Source organism: Alexandromys fortis, unplaced genomic scaffold (assembly GCF_014885135.2).
Source record: "Alexandromys fortis isolate MF-2015 unplaced genomic scaffold, M_Fortis_MF-2015_v1.1 scaffold_16, whole genome shotgun sequence".
Lineage (NCBI taxonomy): Eukaryota > Metazoa > Chordata > Mammalia > Rodentia > Cricetidae > Alexandromys > Alexandromys fortis.
In genome coordinates, this window is record NW_026067893.1 from 6,920,115 (window position 1) to 6,941,132 (window position 21,018).

Below are 21,018 nucleotides of genomic sequence, written 5' to 3' on the forward strand. Positions count from 1 at the left end.
TGTCTCAAATTTGAGGTTAGCTGATCTACATAGCAAGTTCCAGGACAGTCGGGGCTACATAGTGAGATCCTGTCTCAAAAGAACAAAAAACAGACAAAGATAATGTATCATATATTTTTGATAAAGGTGATTTGGAATACATGGTCATTATTGTCATAGTCTCTGATTCAATAATTCAATTATGAAAATGCATCCCAAGGCAAAACTTGATAATTGAAAATGTCCCTATGACATTATTTAATGGTTGAAAATTAGAAACATCCAATAATAGGGAGACAGAGTTTGAGCAGAGTAAATTATGCTATATCTATATAACAAAAACATAAGTAACCATTTTCAATTTCTTTTTGAATGTATACATTATTATTGAAACATTTAAGACATTCAGAAAGTTTTGCCAGGCCCAAAGGGATGCTTCACTGAGTGCTGCATCTGCTGTCATGCCTGACATCTGACTTGATCCCCAGGTCCCACGGTGGGAGGAGAGAACTGGCTCTCACAAGCGGTCCTCTCGAGTTCCACAGGCACATCATCATAAATGCACATGCCTGCCCCATAATTCATAATAAAAATACATAAAGTATCTATAGAGACTTGCTCTGTTCCAGCCCAGCGTGCTAACTCCCGACATGCTAACTCCCGACACGCTAACTCCCGACATGCTAACTCCGACTTGCTAACTCCCGACATGCTAGCTCCCGACACGCTAACTCCCGACGTGCTAACTCCCAACATGCTAACTCCTACATGCTAATTCTCGACATGCTAACTCTGACACGCTAATTCCCGACATGCTAACTCTGACACACTAACTCCGACACACTAACTCCCGACATGCTAACTCTGACACGCTAGCTCCAACACACTAACTCCCGACATGCTAGCTCTGACATGCTAACTCCGACGTGCTAACTCCCAACATGCTAACTCCACACTTGGCTCTCGCTTTCTTCTCCCATAATGATGAGTTCATCACTGCCATTTGATAAGTATCATCTTGAATTTGGCAAAAATCACCGGTTCAAAAAAAATTATCACTTAAATTATATAAGAAAACCCATATGTTTCTTGGCTTGAAAACTATACACAGAATGAACTACATATATATTTATGACACACATTTTCATCCTGGTCCTCAGTTCAGATCCAAAAATAATAAGACAGCTTTTTACAAAGAAGTAGTATATGCAACGACCAGAAATATTATAAATGAAAAAGATCTACATTTGAAGTAGAAAGTGCTGGTCAGTTTTCACAGAACCTTATGAGAGGTGGGAGCAGCCAGCCCTGCCACGTGTCTTTCTTGTGCCCCATGTCAGTTGGCTATTGCGTTTCTGGGCAAACCGGGAATGGCCTTGCATACACATGGGACAGACGTTCCCAGAGAAGCCGGTATATGTGGCGTCCACAGTTGAAGCTTTCGGGTAAACCATATTTTCTGGGTCTCAAGTTCTCCTTGTGAAAAATGAACATAACCAGGAAATGTGTTCTGGATCCGGTGGAATGGAATTCTGGGGCATCTGATGGGGTTGTGAAATCTAGAGTCCAGATTGATGGACCAGGCAGCCTGCACAATCAAACTGCTTAGGAAGATGAAGCTGGAAAGGGACACACAGCTGTGTCCTTCCATCTCCGCTGTCACGAGCACTGGGCAGTAAAAGCTCAATATAATAAAACAGGGAGGGAAAGACAGAGACAGCAAAGAGGCTGGGGGTGGGTTAGGGAGAGGAGAAAAAGGCAGACAAACAAGGGTGTGGCAGGCCACACCTCCCTCTCCAGTGCTCCTTTGAGGAATGCTTAGGTTTCTCTGGGAGGAAGTAGAGAGCCTGCGAGACTATGTGAGCTCACCCGGTGATGCTCGTGACCCCTGGGGGCTTGGTGCATTCTCACGGGTCATGCTGGATAGGTCATTTTCATTTCAGTTTTGTAAAGCAAGAAGGTGGAGTTCTGAACCCTCACTGTGATTGAGGAAAGTGGGTTCAGCCTGTGGGACCAACCCCAACCCCACAATTAAAGTGGAACCCTCTGGGCCCCGTGTGCATCCTCCTGGGCTGCTTGCGTGTTTGAAGTGAGATCCCACAGCACTAGCCACACCCGCACTTAAGTACAAGAACAAAACACACTGCCATGCCAGATTTAAAAGAAAATGGCTTTGCTCCTCTTTCCCTGTTGTGTGAGGAATCATGCTGGGCTCTGAGACTGGCTGCGTTTTGAGATATGGGGAAAGAGGAGGAACGATGCTCATGGTATTCTGGGCCTTTTCCCTCTGGGGATTGTGCAGGTGGCAGCCAAGCTTTGCAGGGCCCTTGGGTGGCACGACAAACCCAGCAAGAACAGAGTGAGAGGGGCCAACAACTGTTGACGCAGTCAAGATGAACCGAAAGGAGGGATAGTCTGGTCAGATGCGTGGTTACGACTTGTGTACTACTGAGCCTTAGAAGGCTGATTCAGCTTCCCCAAACCTGCCAGCAAAGGGCCAGCTCTTCCCCAGCCTTGTCCACCACACAGACTGTCCTTGCAAACAAGGCGCTAATGAGGTGCCAACGTGGTTGCTATGACCAGAGGAGCACAAAGTTGGCTATGTTTTCCCCAGGGAAGGCAGCTGTGTTTTTAAAACTTGAATTCTGGGCTGGAGCAAGTTCTTGGTAGAAGTTCTCCTCTTGGGTGTTGAAAGGCTATGCGAGGAAGAAGCATCTCCCAGTAAGGAAAGCCACCCACACAGCAGGTGTGTAAGTCAGATACGGGAATAGCTGCGGAACCGCACAGTTCAGATCAGGTACACAAGCAGACCAGAACCGCACCGTTCAGATCAGACACGCAAGCCGATCAGAACCGCACCGTTCAGATCAGGCACACAAGCAGACCAAGAACCAGATGTTTCCAGCTTCCGCTTTATCTTGCAAATTTTCACTGTGCCCAGTTTTATTTAACCTTACACAGAAGTGATTTCACACAAATCATCCACACAGAATAGCCCTTTTAAACTAAAATCTTAGATGAGAAAAAGATGAATTGTTACTGAAGTGGAGGAAAAGTCCTAAAACCCTTTACCTGAAGGGTTAATAACCTAGCCAGGCTAGGTGGCAGTTCACACCTGTAAGCCAGCACTTAAAAGGTAGAGAGAGAAGGGTCAGGTAACTCAAGGCTAGATTGAGTACTTGAGTTTGAGGATAGATTGCGTTTGAGTCTTCTGTCTCAAAAAAAAAAAAAAAAAGGAAGAATGGGAGGGAGGGAGGGTGGATGACATTTATATGCTTACAGTGTTCTTGGAGTGTCTATTTCAAGGTTTTACTGCTCTGTTTGAAGAGCGTCCCCAGAACACGAGGCACACCCACACTCAAATCCTAATACAAACACATTTCAGAGCCAGATAAAGACTGCGCTGTTACTTTCTCATTTGTGTAAAGAACCAAGCTCGGGTGGAGGGGAGCAGTGAGTCTTGGAGCTTCTTGCTTTTTCCCAGAAGACTTCCTCACTCTTGGGTGTATGTGGTAACTGCCAGGAACAAAATAAGGAAGAAGATAATGGCTGTGGCTTATGGACCCTGGCAGTTGGGAGATGTGGGCAGAACATACTTTATGTAGATAAAGTACCTCGAACAGTTCAAAAGGGAGAGTCTAAGTGCACAGCTACTAAATGGAGTTTGCCGTTGAGCAGCTGTGTACAGTCACTCACCACCCCGCCACAGCACAGGCATTTCAACACACTCCTCTCCAAGTCTAGATTTTGAAACCAAACAGAGGCTGGAGAACGGCTCAGCAGTTAGGACCCCTCCCTGGCTGCTCTTTCAGAGGACCAAGGTTCAATGCCCAGAAACCACATGGCATCTCATAACTCTCAGTAACTCCAGCTCCCGGGGATTCCGCACACATGGTACACAGACATGCATGCAGGCAAAACACCCAGACACATAAAAATAACTAAATATTTTCTTATTTTTAAGAGAAATTGGATAGATAATTGAATCATGGCCCCGCAAAGACATTCACGTTCTAATCTGCAGAGCCCATGGTCGCCTTACATGGTTATAAGGACTTTACATGGTGATTAAATTAAGGACCTTGAGCTGAGAGAAGATTGCCTGGATGTTACCAAGGCCTGCTCGGTATAATCACAAACGTGATGCGGGCAGGAGTCAGAGAGAGAAGATGAAAACAGGGACCAGAGAAAGAGAAAACGATGCACTGGTGTTTTGGGAGGCGGAGGACGAGACTGTGGGCCCAACAGCATAGGCAGCCTTGAGAAATTCAAAAGAAGAGGGGTAGGGAGGTCCCTGAAGAGCCTGGGCAGACGGCAGCCCTGCGGACACTGTGGCTTTAGATCTACTGAGGCTGATCTTAGAACCTGACTTCCAGAAATGTAATAAAGTTATATTGCCTTGCACTATCAAACGTGTGGTGCTTTATTGCCGCGGCAACAGGAAATGAATGCGGTTTCCCCAAAACACCCAGACACTAAGGGTGACTCTGCTTAGAGAAGCTGGGGTGGGCCTGGGCACTGCCTGGGTGTTGTGGGGATGAACAGATCCTGCTAGGAGCCTGGGTAGCACAGAGGACATGAGGGGACGATCCAAGAGGTTGGGAAGCTAAGGCCACCAAAGAACTCTTCCCAGAGGTGCTGTAGGGATTTAGCAGAGTCAGTGTACCTGGGATGGATGTTAGAATGAACAGCTGTTTTGTTCTTGACCTTGAAGACTCCTTGTGCAAAACAGAGATTGTTTCCTACGATTTGTAGAATTGTTTTACTGAAGGGCATGGCCGCCACCGTCCCATGACTTTGGTCACAAGACATTCCAGGCACACCTGAGGCTCTTGTATTATTGTGTATTTCAAACAATACATAATAAAGGACCAAAGTCATGAGGGCCTATGATGCTGTCCTTCAGTAAGACATGTGAATTAGATTAGGGACCTTGGTATGAGGAAATAGTTTGGGTAACAATAAGTATGTCTTTGTATGACTTTCGGGGTTCAGTCCATTAGAGAGGCTGGACCTTCCTGCTTCCACATAGGCCTTAAAATTTCATCTTGGAGTAACCCCCTTCTTTTACCAACCTGGCTACATGGTGTACCCCAACACAGGGGACTCTTAAAAGCCAGCTCACTTCATTCTCGAGGACAGCAGCAAACAGGGAAAACTTGGGACTGCAGGATGCTAGCACTCGGCACTTTCAATCCCGTATCACCACACACAAAAGTTAACTTGTCCCATGTCACACAGGAGGCCGCTGGTAAAACCTCAGTGAGAACCAGGATCATCCAGCTTTCAGTGCCTGGGAGAATCGCCTTAGCGTGGAACAGCCTAACTAAGGCCCAGGGCTATCTATCCTCCTCTCCCTTGAGTGACTGATTGCGATTACCCACCGTGACGCACAAGTCACCCCATCGCTCACCCTGTCAGTCAGAGGGGCACGGAGTACCTTCCACGTGCAATGCGTGCAAGGCATCCCCTAAGACCTGGAAAAACACGCATGCTGGCACTGTAGAGTTTTAAGACAATTCTGAAGAGCATTTCTGACAACTCTCAGTACTTCCCCTCCTCCCCTGGGAACCAAGGACATAACAGCTATGCATGCACGTACTGAGATGTTGGGAACTTTCCATCTCCCTGAATAGGGGCAAGATAACCCTTAGGTGTTGACTCAGTTACTGATGTTTTGACTTAGTCCCTGGGAAGGGGCAAAGTGACCCTCAGAAGTTTCCCTTTACCTCATCTGATCTGGCAACCACTCTCCAGCCAATTATTGATAATACTCTTTTTGAATAAGCCAATCATAATAGTTAAAGAACAACCCCCAGACACTCCTTCCTTCTGTGGTTTTTCCCTTTAAAAATAGCCTGTACCAGACATTCAGGGTCTTCTAGCCTCCTAACTACTGGAAGACCCTGTCATGACAGAATTAATAAAATCCTCATGCTTTTACATCAGTGATGAGAGATGGTCTCTTGGGGCAACTCCTCCTCCTCAGTGATTGGACACTAGGGTCCAACAGCACGTCCTTCCTTTCTTTGAGATAGGGACTCTCTACACAGTGAAGGCTGTCCTAGAGCTCACGGCATAGACCAGACTACCCTTGAACTCACGGAAATCTGCCTGCCTCTGCCCCACACCCCAAATGTTGGGATTAAAGGTAGGTGCCACCACACCTGGCTAGCTGGTCTTCTCCTGCGCCCCTGCTCCCATTCTCCAGAGGCAATGGCCAAGGATGTCCTGTCCAGAGAATGAAGAGGTGGCACAGGATTTGATGCACGTTTTCTTGTCTACACCATGTGTGGCTGTTCTGTTTGCAGCCATCCCCAGCAGATGCAGAATCCGGACAGTACACAGCATAGTGGTTCACGTACGCCTCACCCAGAGTGACAGTGCCCATCAGATGCCCTCCCTAAGTCTGGTCCCCACTCACAGAAGCAGAAGCTGACCGTACAGGCCCTAGTTTATCAAGAGACTTGGGAGGGCTCCACGGCCCCAGCCCGAGGTTTTATCTCTGAGCCACTAACTGTTACAACAAATTCACAGTGTATAATTAGAGTTAAAACCTAGTAGTCTGCTTAGAAAAAAAAATTAATTAAAGCAGCATTTCCCTGAATAGTTTCAAACTAAAATATTACATAAAGGCAAACTAGCCAACCTCATGATGTGGAAGGTTAAGTGATATGGAGGACCTGCCTGTAGAGGTTTCTCATCCTGCCGTGTGGAAAGGGGAGTATGACTGTTGTCCTAGCTGATTGTCCAAGCAAGATGCAGGAGAATGGAGGAGAATGGGTTGGATGAAGGTGCAGTGGAACACGCCCATAATCCTAGCACCAAGAAGGCAGAGGCAGGAGACCACTGTCAAGTGTGAGGCCAGCCTGATCTACATAGCCTTTCTAAGTTAACCAGGGCTACATACAGAGACACTGTCTCAAAACATGAATATAATATATATGAGAGAGAAAAAGGGAGAGGGGGAGGGAGGGAGAAAAGGAGGGAGGGAGGGAGAAAAGGAGGGAGGGAGAGAGGGAGGGAGGGATTGGGATGCTGGAAATCTCCATCCTGATCTAAAAGGAGAATGTTAGTGACACATAGGACCCTGCTCTGAAACAAGACCAGATGCGCCCTCAGAATTTTCTTCCTTCAGCCCATGTGGATCTGACATCTGTGAGCTGGCAAAGCTTCCAGGGGAGCAGACATATATAAGTGGAGAAAGAGAAGACTTTCTGAGACGGCAGCGAAGAACATGATGTGCTCTGACTGAGGAAGATCAGGGCAGGACAGGTTCACACTGTACTTTTCAAGTAACTTAGTCAACGAAAGAAAAGACCAGCCGAAGAGTTTCCCCCTCGAGTCTGAGCAAAGGCTAGCAAGGTCTGAGTTTGTTCACCCAGTGACAGGTGTGGAGACACATCAACAGGTAGGGGAGGACCAGCTGTGAGCAGGGACCCAGGCTTTCATCTGCCTGTTAGGGGATGCGAGATTAGGGAACGTAGCTGAACATTTTGAGCCTTAGGATTTTACCTGTGACAGAAGTCACAGTGTCCAGGCAGTGTGTCTCAGGCTGGGTGATCTCAGCATCACATTGCCCTGGTAACACAAATGCAAGGACACTCATTGATACTCTCTTGATGATGACAGGGTGAAGATTTGTGGTCATGCCCAGTTGCCAACCTAGCTGTTAAGCCATCACTTAAGGAAAGGCTGACAGAGAACAAAGACAGCCCTGAGGGCAGCAACTTTGAAATGGGGCAAAGGCAGCGAGGAAAGATTCCAGGGAGCCCTTAAGTCCACTGTGCCTGGCTCTACTCTGGACTCTCCCAGAGCAGTTCCTTAGCTTGTTAAATAGAAACAGTGTTGTGTCTGGAGAGATGGCTCAGCACTTCAGAGCGGCTGCCTCTTTTGCAAAGAACCATGTTTCAGTTCCCAGCACTCAAGCCAGACAGCTCCAAACTACCCGTAACTCTAGCACCATGCCCTCTTCTGGTCTCTATGTGCAAACACATACAGAGAGAGGGGGGGGGGGAGAAACCAAAACCCATTCATGTCGCAAACTGGACATGGCAGCATGCCCCTATAATCCCAGAACTCGACTGACTAAGGAAGTGAATCACAGGAATTTAGAGCCAGCTTTGTGCTACACCGTGAGGCCCTATCCTGCCTTAGCAACAACAATGCTTAAAGAAGACCACCTGCTTAAATGATATGCATTTAACTCACTTCGGCTCTTCTCCAAGGCCCACACTGACCCTTGGCTCTCTGGCTCCCACCAGTGTCTCCTGAGGAATGACTGGAAACAAGGACTAAGGGAGAGAACTAGCTGCAAAGAGACCTGGGCAGTGACTTCGGTATGAGTGCCTGCCAACCAAAGACCTGCTTCTGGGGGTCTGAAAACAGAATGCTCCTCCAAGCACAGCCCAGACACAGTACCACCTGCTACTGGATAATGTTCTTGTACCCTGTAAAGATTTGTCACCCATATTTGTTTAATAACATGCTGGTTGGCCAGTTGCCAGGCAGGAGCTATAGGTGGGGCAATCAGACTAGGAGAATTCTGGGAAGAGGAAAGGCAGTTGCTACCCAGACACAAAGAAAATAAGATGAAAATGTTGCACTGAGAAAAGGTACCAAGCCACGTGTCTAAACATAGATAAGAATTATAAGTTAATTTAAGTTGTAAGAGCTAGTTAATAATAAGCCTGAGCTCATAGACCAAACAGTTTATAATTAATATAAGCCTCTGTGTCTTGTTGGTACTGAATGGTTGCAAGCCAGGAAGGCCAGAAACTTCCTTCTACACCCACCTACTGGAAATAGGATTTGGGAGGAGAAGCCCCCACAAGGTGGAGCGTGGTCTGGGGTACTCTTTTACAGGGTTGGGGATTCAACTCTGGTCACACCGATGTTCCCATGAGCAGCAGAAACAGTTCTGTGGCTATCTGCTGCGACACCTTCAACACATGACATGTCATTTTAGTAGCACTGTGAGCTGACTTTGTGTGAAGCACTTGTTATCACTTCCTAAGGCTTACATAGGGAGTGTCCCTAGGGAACTCAGGAGTTGGTTTGGTCCCTGCTGGTGACATTGTTGGGGGGGGGGATGTTGAACATGAGGGTGCTAGCCTCATCAACTGATTAACTGATCCATTGACTCAGCTCACAGCTAAGAGGGTTGTTGGAAGGGGTCACCAGAAACATGTCTTTCAAGGGTTTATTCTGCCGTCGTTCATTCTAACCTGACTCTGCCCCCAGGCACCATCAAGGACCAGCTGTCCCAGCATGCTCTCGCTACCATCATGCTTTGCTTCACTGCAGGCCCAGAAAGAACAGTGTGAGCCAGCACAGCCAGAGGCTGCTGGAGCTGAAGTGGATCTCTCCTCCCTTAAACCGTTTTCTCAGGCTTGGGGGTTGGCTCAACAGATAAAGGCACTGACCTCCAAACCTGACTCTCTGAGTTCGATCCCTGGGACCCATGTGGTAGGAGGAGAAAACAGACTCCCACAAATTGTCCTCTGACCGTTACATGTGTACCATGGCATATGCACCCCTTTCAATAAAAATTGGTTTGATTGAACATTTTTGTTATAGCCGCAAACACGTCTAAGTAACAAATTCTTCTAAGAGGAAAAGATCTTCATTGAAAAGGTAATTTTTTTTTTTGCTGGGGATCAAGCTTTATGGGTCCTCGTCTCAACTTGTCTCTCAGCAGCTATGTAGCAGTGAGAAAGGAAAAGGCTCGCTCTCTGTACCTCCGTGCCCCTGTCTACGTAGTTAGAGGCAGGTCTAGCCATTGACACTCGTTGGCTTGGTGCTGACTGTGGAGAACTAGATTACCTTCAGATTTGCAGTGATGTTTCTGCCTCAGCCTCCCAAACAGTATACCCATTTTTTAAAAAGTATGCATTTCTAATTGAAGGGCCATTAACGTAAACTCTTCTCTGAGTACTGTGGAAACTGCCAGATTCCGCATTGCTGTAGCATGCTGCAGAACGTTCTTGGGAACGCATTTCCCAGGTGAATGGGAACAAATTCCTTTCAGGAAATAGTCCTCTGCATGGGAAGTATCACATCTTTGAATGCTCTCCTTGCCACTAGGGGTTAGGGTAAAATGAGTTAACTCATTGATTCGGTCATACCAATGAAGTGTCAATCATATCTATGTGATTGCATCACAGTGGGAAGGAGGGGCTTTGCTCAGAGGCAAATACAGGTTTGACAGTTGGTACCGTACTGTGTATGAATTCCAGCATTACCTCTTATAAGCTAGTGTCTCTGGAACAATACTCAGCTTCTCTAAGGCCTGGGGTCCTCATCATGAAAAGGAAGACAGATGTAGCTAAGTTGCAGGCTTTCTCTGAGGGTAGATGGGTGCATAAAGTGTTTAGCGCGGTTCCTACCACACAGCAAGTGACCACTGCTATTATTATTTCTGCCGTTGTATTATCACTGCCAATAGTATCCTTATCGTTGTCACCCTCAGTACAGGCAACATGGGAGCTCTGCCAACAAAGATAAATCTTCCTCACAGACAAGAAGGAAGCTAAGAATGTAGGGACGTAAATGCGGAGAGAAGAACAGAAGGCAAGGGGAGGACGGCTGCTGGGCAGGGCAGGGCAGGGCAGGGGCCGGGTGGGGCCCAACTGCAGAGCTGGTGGCGACAGTGGTTGGGTGAACCAAGCCAGGCAGTGCTAGATTTGCAGGGCTGTTGAACAACATGGGCTTGTCTGAAGGTCCAAGCTGTCACCATAACAGCTCAGTCCAGGCTCTTGCCTGGTGATGTCCAGCCGCCCAGCAGCAGAAGCCAAAAGTATGTCGGTGCCCAACCATCAAAACCAACTTTGTTCACAATAATCATGATGGCTTCCGAGAGAACAATTCAGAGATTTAAAATCTCTCTGAGTTAAGCTCAGTTCACTTTCCAGACTGTGTCATGAATATGCTCCTTCTTTGTTTGTGCTAAGATACAAAATATGATCCGGGTGAGCAGAGTGACGGCCGAGCAGGAGGATTCTGTCCACAGGTGGGTGGATATTCCTGATAGAAGAGCCTAACCCAATTATTTGCAATGAGGGGCTCAGGCCTTTGCTGTCTCCTAAATATCTCCTAGATCTTTTTTCAGCTCCATAGTTCCATTTGAGCACACATATCCAAAATTTAGATGGGTACAGAGAAACTCAACAATGCCCCCCAGGTCAGAATGCCATAGCGTCCCCCATTTTTCTACAACACTGTAATTTCACAGTTGACCAATGTTTTTTTTGAGACAGGGTTTCTCTGTAGCTTTGGTGACTATCCCGGAACTAGCTCTTGTAGACCAGGCTGGAGAACCAGACAAGAAGAGCGCAAGGGTTTCAAATATAAAGGAAGGTAAGAAGGTGGAAAAGCTAAGTGTGCCCCGATTGGATTGGTACCCATTGTCTGCACTGCCGTAACAATGGAAATAACTGCATGTTAATTATGGGGGGATTTACTGCAGTAACGCCTTCAGAGACTGGATCACACCATGTGGCACACGGGGATGCCCCTAAATAACAGGTTATAAAGACGCCGGTAATGGTGATCCTGGGGCTGTGCAGGCTGCAAGTTCATATCCTAGCTAAATACCATAGACTTGAAGAGCGAGAAGAAGCCTTGGAGACCATCACCTGGTCACAACCCACTCATCCAACAGAGGGATGAAAGCGAAGGCCAGAGAAGTTGGTGAAATACACGAGTCAACCCCAGTCACCCCCCTGGATAGAGCAGAGCCATGGCTGGAACCCACAGCCCTGGCAGCACTCGACAGGGGAGTCTTCTCCTCGGAGACACGGCTGGTGCTCACTCTCTTCACAAACAATGCTTCTGCTGGATCATCACTGGCGAGGCCTCTGTGACTAATTTCAAGCTTACCGGGTCAATGCCGCTAACCCATGTTTGGGCCTTTGCCACCACATTACCATAGGGTGAGTCACATCACTGTGACAGCTCTCGAGATGATTCATAGCATCAACAATAGTCCTCCTGCTCTCTGGTTCTGCGCTTTTCTCTTGTAGGTTAATAAAACACACACACACACACTCACACACACACACACACACACTAGTGGTCCCATCTCCAGAACCACGTGGGTAGTAAGGTCAAATGTGACCATTTCCTGTTTACATAAAGAAGACTCCAGGTTGGGCATGGTGGTAAGCACTTGTCATCCCAGCATCCAGGAGGCTGAGGCAGGAGGATTGGGAGTTTGAACATAGTTGGGGCTATATAGTGAAACTTTGTTTCAAAAACAAACAAAAAGAACAAGACCAGAAAGGATACAGTGAGCCACTGGAAGTTATCCACAGACTAATGGAATTAACTAAAGGTCTTTTAACTATAGGACCAATATTTTCTCTGCCTACATAGTCACTAAACGGAGTTTCTAAAACTATATTTTTGGCCCTATTTCCCTACATGACTTTGATATCCAATTCCCAGCCTTTTGGTCCCCTGTGGGCTGTACCACTATTATCAGACAGCTTGCAATTCTCACAAAAGGGACTTAGTGGTTTTTATGGCTGTTAGGGGTGGGGACTGCCTTTCCTGCCAGAGCAATTAGGACTCAGCATGTACAGAAGAGAAATAATAATGCCACACATGCAGAAAATAGCAAACTCTCCCAGTGCCATGGAGGACAGACCTTAAGGTGCCTAAGCTTTTGGCATGGTGACATGGTAGACATGGAACTCTCATCTCCCCATGAGCCGGGTTTCATTCATAGCTATCCTGGGATTGCATGTGGTCGGCAAGGGCTGGATTGGACATTCCTGAAAGTATGTGAGAATCAGGCCAACATCACCACCACTAAGAAAAACACACAGTCTTTTTCTTTTATACCCTATTGTTTTCTTTTTAAGATCTTTTTGTTTTGCAGTATTGTGGACATGTGTGAGGTGTGTGTCTGCCACTAACCTGCATCCACAGCTACTAATTTCCTCTTTTTAAAATATAGTTTATTTTATAGAATTATGAACCAGGAGTGGCAGCACAGGCCTTTAATCCCAGTACTCAGAAGGCAAAAGCAGGTGAATCTCTGTGAATTTGAAGTCAGCCTGGTCTATATAGTAAATTCCAGGTCAGCAAGAGCTACATAGTGAGACCCTATCTTTAAAAAAATCAATAAATAAAGAAATTATTATTTTTTTATTTAAAATAAGGTCTCTCAATGTAGTCCTGGCTATCCTAGAACTTATTATGTAGACCAGGCTGGCCTCAAACTCACTGAGATCTGCCTGTCTCTGCCTCCTGAGTGCTGGGATTAAAGGCGTGCGCCACCATGCCTGGCTTATGACATAAAATCATTAAAGAAAGGGATTTATTTAATATGCATTTTGCTGTGAATTTCAGAAATATAAAAGTAGCAACAGTCTAACAAAATCATTGTCCATCCCCCCTTAAACAAATGATGGCATTATAGTCATTTTTACTCAAATAAACTTTTTTTTATAAAAAATACATAGGTAAACACAGCCAAGCTAGGCAGCACATGCCTGTTAACACATCAGAGGCTGAGGCTGGAGGAGGGAGAGTTTGAGGCCAGCCTGGGCTACATATTGAGACCCTGTCTAACGCCCCGATATATGCTGCCGTCCCCTTCAAGATGCTGCCCAGTCCAGTCCCACCCTCATTTCCTCAGAGACAATTATGGATGGTTTGTATGTCTACCAGTTTATGCTTGAATCTGTCTACATATAAAAGTATAAACATGAATCTTTGTCTACATGTGTGTGTTCATAAAACAGCATGTAGGACTAGTTTCCACAAAATCTCCCAAGAAAACACACACATCTTAAGTTTCTTTCAGGATTGAGCACAGTCACAATGGATTGAAAATTAGTAAGCAACATTAGATGGCCCAGACCTGGTCCTAGACCAAGATTTACTCCCTGTGGGTCCACGGGGCAGTCTACTTTCCTGAGAAAGCGGGATGAAAGGAAAGGGCTCTGAGGTCCCTTGCACCTTTGAAATCGGATGACTGTGAGGTTCAATTTCCTCATCTGTCACACAGCTACAACAATGCCCTCTGTTGCACAGACTGCCCAGAGATCAAAGTGGCCATGAAGATGCTTTGCCGAGTGAGATGATCGTTTCCACAGACTAGCTGTGGCTGGGGTCCGGGGATACCTTTGAAGAGGCCACTGTAACATCATCACAAGGCTTGGCTAGGATGCCTGTGTTGCAGGCCAGGCTGTATGAAATTATTTCATTTTCTTTACCCTTGTAATCTGGGACAAGCATTCCAGCACAGCAGTTCCCTAACTCTCTCAGAAGATGTGGTGAGCAAAATGCCCGAGCCTCCTACAATCCTCTCTGGGAAGGTCTGTCCAGCCCGCTCTAGGCTTTCAGAGTGCAAGGAGTCCGGATCCTTCAGGGCTGGAACTGATTTGTCTGAGATGTAGTTTTTCAGGTAGAATTTCACTTGTTTTATAAAGATTAAAATCTAAGAAATTGGTCTAAACTCTGGGACTAGGGGACATTTATCCCAGTTTTCTCAGAAATATTAGATATGATGATCTCTCGGCTGAGACACTTTCCTGGAGGCAGCTGGGCTGCTGAGAGGAAAAACAAGCTTTTTACTTCTAAAGTGTGAAACTCCAATGCACAGGTCCCTAAGAAGCCAGACTGTTTGCCTGTATATATAAACATGAGCTAAATGTTCGGGGTTTCTAGGCAATGCTGCTCCAGTAGAATTCAATGTGCACAGATTTGTCCGCGCCACTGTGTGTTCTAAACCCATCTGCCCGTGCCCCTGGAGAAGCATCAGGCTTCACAATGAAGCCCACTTTGTCCAGGCAGCCTTCTCTCACTTCCCACACAGTGTGCTCCAGAAGGCCCTCCACTCTCCATCCCTTTATAGCCCTCTTGCAAAACTGAACACCAAATCAGCTATCTGGCTTCCCCTTTATCCCGTGATCATTTGAAAGCAGATATTACATGACCCATTCCGTGTCGCAGTACCCAGCAACAGGTAGACATGCAGAACTAATTAACGTTTCTTTTCCATGGACACACAACAGTTACGAATCACATCCTCAATTTGTTTCTCCAGCTAACTATCTCATGCGTGTATATTATTACAAAGCTTTGAAAGATGAATCCCTGGGGAGAATTTGGATTGGAATCAATCCTTGAACACTGTCAAAACTATGTTAATACCACCAACCACATCAAGTAAAAATTCTAAAATATTCAACTAACAGATTTGTTTTCTCATTTTCCCTTTTAGCTGAATCTGAAGAAAATGCCACTTCAGCGTGTGATTCAAGGAGATGTGTGCAATCTACATGACTCAGAGATGAGCCGTGTGCACAGAAAGGGCCCTGTTTCTCTGAGCACTCTTCTCAGTCCTGGATACTGCTGGAACTTTCTGTGGGAATGCTCAAGACTGTTATGAAGTTCAAGCCCATTTTAAACTAAAACAAAATTTTAGATTCATTTGAAAGTACTCAAGGTAGCTGATCTTGTCCTAGAACTACCTGCCCCAGAAACTAACTGAAGCACTTAAAGCTCAGGACAAGGCAGGGATCTCTGTGAAACCGCAGAGGCCGGACAGGCTAATGACAGGGCTCTGTTGGGGTTATACATCACAGCAGCAATTTGCAAACTCTGCAGAGCTCCAGGAGAACTCAGAACACAGGTGCTGGGTGCCGGGTTCTGTTGCCCAGCTTCTGACTCAGGAGGCCTCAGGCAGGCCTGGACATCAGCATCCCTAGCAAGTCCAGGTGATACTGATGCTGAGCCTTGAGAACACTGCACTGGAATAGCTTAGGAAATACCGTGAATTCCAAGAATATGGTGAGGGTGGGAATTTCAGTCTCTCTCTTTAATAGACTGCTTCCACCGAAGACACACCAGCACACCTAGAAGAGGTTGTTTCTTTCTGCAAATTTCAGGCACTGCAAAAGTCATCTCAAGGAACACAAGCAATTAATCTTTTAACACTCTCGCCCCCTGTGAGATCCAGCCAACGTTGTCAACCTCCGCCTTTCAGAATAAAAAACACTCAAAAAATAAAACAGAAAAGAGGGTTTTCCTAATGCTGTCATCTCTCAAAATCTGGTGGCATTTTTGGAATCAAGGACTTTTTAAAATATCGACTCTTGGGTCTCACCTCTTAAGAATTTTATTATCCCGAGACTCAGCCCTGGGGTGTTAGCTGCCCAGGTCACTACCATGAAGCAAAGGCTGAATTAGAAGTACTTTTAAGACATCTCCCACAGTCTATAATCTTTTAAACTCCAGTTGCTCACATGGCCCCAGTGCAGACTAGGAGGAACTGGCAAGACTTAGGACTGTCTCTCAGGACGATGGAGATGCAGATCTCAGCACAACCGGCTGTTGGTGACAGTACCGGGTGTGTCAGGAAACATATGTGGCCTAATTCCTTTAAATTCTGCTGCCTCCATGAGAAGAACATAAGGTCAGAACCTGAGTAATACTGAGAAAGTATAAGGCTCCTGAAGTGAACAGGCGTTTGTGGTAACTTAAAGCACACCCCTTTCTGAATATCACCCACAAAACCTAGGTACTCTGCAAGGCTCAGAATATTAAACTTAGGTTACCTCTATATAAACTTAGGTTACCTCTAATAAGATAGCAGTGTCTATGTTCTATCTTATAGACAGAGCTGTGACCATATGAAAGTTGCCACAGAGAACGGATAAAAAGCAAAGCAGCCACGGTTAGAGGGTGGGCTTGTCTCTGCTACATGTCCACGTGTCCTTCACAGTATTTTCCTGAGCACCACAAACCACGTCTGTATTTTAAGACCCGAGCAGATTGAAAACTGCCTTGCCTGAGGGTGAAACTTGGAGGCTGGCTTTCTTTTTACTTGAAACAGCCTCTCTCCCTCTGCCCTCCACCCCATGCATTGCTAATTGGGAGCAGCCCACGCTTGACATGTACACAGTCATCTACGGTAAAATTGATTATTATATTACTATGGAAAGCAAGGAAGTCGTTTCGTTCAAAATATCAGATTCCACAAAATCATACACAACAGCTGTTGGTATACGCATGTGGGGGAGGGGCGAGCATCAGTTCTCCCTCTTCAGCTTTCTGATATCTTTGCAAAAAAAAAAAAAATGGGTGGGAGTAAAGACAAGACAGGGAAGGAAAAAAAGGTTCTAGTGCATTTAAGGCAGAAACCAATAGTGAAGCTAAATAATGATTTGTTTGGTGTTTTTAAGGTTCAAAACAAAAATCCCATGGTTCAAGATAATCTCTCAGGCTGTTTTATGGGTGTAGACCTTCTGTTACACTCTTTCAAGCAGAAAGTCGGCGTTGAAGCCACTTCTAATTGCATCAGTTAAAAATAAGGTGAGTCCTGGCTGGTTGTGCCAGAGCCTAACAGATCATAGCACCATGTCCAAATATGTCTTGGAACCTCGCTGCCGACTTTTAAGCACCTGCTTGCTTTATTTGCAGACTGTTAATATTGTTTTACTTAAATTTTTAAACTTTCTTTAAAGGTCACTGAAATTCCCATTGGGACCACCTGCAGGGGTGCTTAGAAACAATTCACAAGAGAGTGTCTCGTGGCGAAATTTCCCCAGCTTCTAAACCGTTACCATAGCATTCGCCTCCCGGGTCAGAATGGGTCTGAGTCTGTACTCAACATTGCCGACCATTTCAAACACCTTCCTGCTCATATTCCATCGCCGGAAAATGCCATACATAAGCCCAGGCACCTCAACCGAAGAGATCCCCAGCGCTCCTGAGGTTTCGGGGTTCTGAACGTGTCCACTTTCAGTCTCTCAGATCTGATCAGAGTGCAATCTGATTCCTCTAGACTCACTGACATCGGATTGCTGATTTCACCAGGGTCATGAGGTGCGGCTTGAGGTCACATGTTAAACCGCCCTTGGGAATAATTTATTAAAATTCTTTTAAACAAGAGGGTGTGGAGATCCCAACAAATCGCATACTCATGCCCAGACAGCTTGCGCCAAGAACATGGTCCAAAGCGCCGCCTGGATTGGAGGATAAAACAAAACCCTTGACGGCGCTCCCCCCCACCCCACTTGGGCTGGGGAAAGGTAAAGTGATGTCATGCGACCTTACCTTTCAGAAACAGACCAGGGCACCTGGCATGAAGGGCTGACCTGCGGCCACCGAAGCTGGGAGTCATTTTGGGTGTCTCACATGTACCTCCCTAGGAAATTCCAACAACATTCTACCCGCTTTCCGCATGCCAGCCACGACAAGCCTCCATCCACTTAAACTCTCACGAGTCTGGGAAGGGGCAGAGGAGGGGGGGGTGCGGGTGGGATATGAGCAAGCGAACCAGCGAAAGAGAAAGAGCGTCCCAGGCACTGCCTACCGTCTGCAAGGAGGGTCACATGCCGCCGAGAGCCATTCCTACCGCATTACACACGCTGAGTGTAAATGGCAAACAATATCAGTCTACGTTTATGCCACATGTTCTCAGCCTCTTCACATACCAGCACCCAGGCCAGCTCTACGCAGAGGTCTCGGGAGACTACCTCAAGGAGGCGGTCTTGGGCTAAGCCTGCGCTGCAGTTTTAAGAAAATGCCAAAGCCTCCTGGCCCGGTTCACGTCCCCATTTTCCTGTTGCTGTTACTGCTGATGGTTTGTTTTGTTTTATTTGTCTACGTCTCTAAATTTTAGAGTCACAGACAGCAATGTAGTCGCAAGGACCAGCACACTGACTCGGCCAGCAAACCCACACTCTCTGGACTTGCCTGCTAAGTTCTGTAGAACCGGATAGGGTGAGAAAACCTGCTACTTTCTGCGCACATAGTAACTCAGTGCCTTACAGCTGGAAAGATGAATTCTCCAGTGTTCTAGGCAGTGGCTGGAGGTGACCATCCCCTCATACAAAGTCGGCTAGATACTTTTTTTTTTTTTTTTTTTTTGTCAGACCTGGGAGTAGGAGAAGGGGCAGGTGGTGGCATCCTGGGGTAGAGACCAGGGACATCAAATATCAACAGTGCTTGTGCCGAGGAGACTTCTCTCAGGCTGGGGTCTTCAAACCCACCTTGCAGAAGATACAACCCACCTCCTGGAACCCCAAAGTCCCTCCCTGGGAAGATGTTCCTGAGACCCTACACTCACCTTCTCAATGGTTCAATTACTTATAAACCTGCTCTTCTTTGGAGGAACCACTTTCTCTTGCCAATTTTAATTTCTCTTTCAAAAAAAATCTTGCATTTAAATCATCAAATCAAATTGCACCACCGTGTGATTTGTGGAATTAAAACCTGCTAGCGCACTGCCAGGTGAGGTAAGGCCAGCAGCATTCCCATCCATCTGATGTTCAGCCACGGGAGCCAGCATTCATTACAATTCCCTCCCAAAGCAAACAGCAGAATATGCTTCTAGATGGAAATCTCTCAACAAGCTTACAACATGGTGGGTGTTTACTGAGCTTGCCTCATTATCTTAGAACCTTTGTTGGGGGGGGGGGGGGGATTGGTTCCTGTCTTTACCAGCCATGGGGGTGTGAACAACAGGGGCTCACCCTGCTGCCAGGAGCGGCTAAATCCACAGATGATGGGCTTCTAAGGCTGACAAGGTGGAGGGAGAACTGGCCGTGTGCATGTGCGCAGCTTGTACCCAGCTGTGCACCAGAGCCCCGCACCCTGCCCCCAACTGCTCCAGAGCCGCTGTCAGGCTCCTAGGCGAGCCTAGGGGTACCTCTTCCTAATTTAGCCATAGCTCACAGGCTGCTCCAGGCTTGCTTGGATGTTAACTCAGCCCTAGAAACCTAAGGCCATTGGTCCCAGATGGTGACCTATGAGAACCGGCCACATGTCTGTGTCTCTGCCCAGGCCTCAGGTCCCTTGCTGACTTAGGTTTCCCAAAGCTCTGGAGATCTCACATGGCACCTGTCCCAACCGTCCCTGGGATAAGGGTTTTCTCTGAAAAGCACTTCACGGTACTCATCCCCCTAAAGCAGGAAACAGCAGCTCTGTCCCATCTGTCATTAAGGAGACTTTTCAGAGAAAAACAAGTCAGTGGAGCAGGCTAACCACAGGGAGGGGAAGAGGATTCATCCTGTGACAGCGCTGAGTGTCTGCTACAATGAGTGCACTATCGTGACATACTGGGTGTGACGTGACTCTCACAGGGTGTCCTGATCTGTGTCCTGGAGTGTGAGTCCCAGCAGAAACAAATTCCGTGCTTTGAATGAGTCTTTCTAACTGCATGGTCCTACCTCGTCCCCAGAGGCTAAGGTACCCCAGGAACATCGCACACTGAAGTTCAGTTAATGAAATGTTGAATAGCATTACTGTGCCATGCAAAGTGAGAGGAGAGATGTATCTGGAGACCATTGGTTTGTTTCCCAGCCGCCCAGACCCAAATAATCACACAGAAACTATATTAATTACAACACTGTTTGGCCAATGGTTCATGCATATTTCTAGCTAGCTCTTAAATTAACCCATTTCTATTAATCTGTGAATAACCATGAGGCTATAGCCTACCAGTAAGTTTTCTTGTGTCTTTCTCCTTCAGCAGCTACATGGTGTCTCTTGGACTCTGCTTACTCTCTCTGTATGTATCTCTGTTCAGATTTTCTGCCTGGCTTTGCTCTGCTAAGCCACTGGCCAAAACAGCTTTATTCATCAACCAAGGAAAGCAACACATATACAGAAGGACATCCCACATCATCTCCCCTTTTCTGTCTAATTAAAAAGGAAGGTTTTACAAAACAGTTATCAAGCAAGAATTATAGTTACAATATTTAGTCCATTTATATTTGGTAATAAAAGAAATTACTCTATCATATATCCTATCTTTGTGAGTCTAAAGTTTTATATCTAGCCTATCTTTTATCATAACTAAGGAAAACTATTACAATAACTACCTGTCTTCAACTCTTCAAAGACCCCAGAAGGACATACTACCTAAATAAATAGGAAGTGCATTATAAGCAACTTTCAAAGTTCTAGAAATGACAGAGACATCTTGCTGCCTAGACAGTCTCCCAAAGTTCTTCTTTATCATTAGGGCATCCAGTCTTCAGCCCACAGACCCATAGTATCTGGCAGACTTTTCCATGA

At 46.3% G+C, this 21,018-nt stretch overlaps 1 protein-coding gene across 2 annotated transcripts in view; it reads right to left on the reverse strand.

The window, feature by feature from the left end:
* Rbm20 (RNA binding motif protein 20) overlaps positions 1-21,018 on the reverse strand; it is a 170,985-nt gene that overhangs the window by 52,923 nt on the left and 97,044 nt on the right. The window lies entirely within an intron of this gene.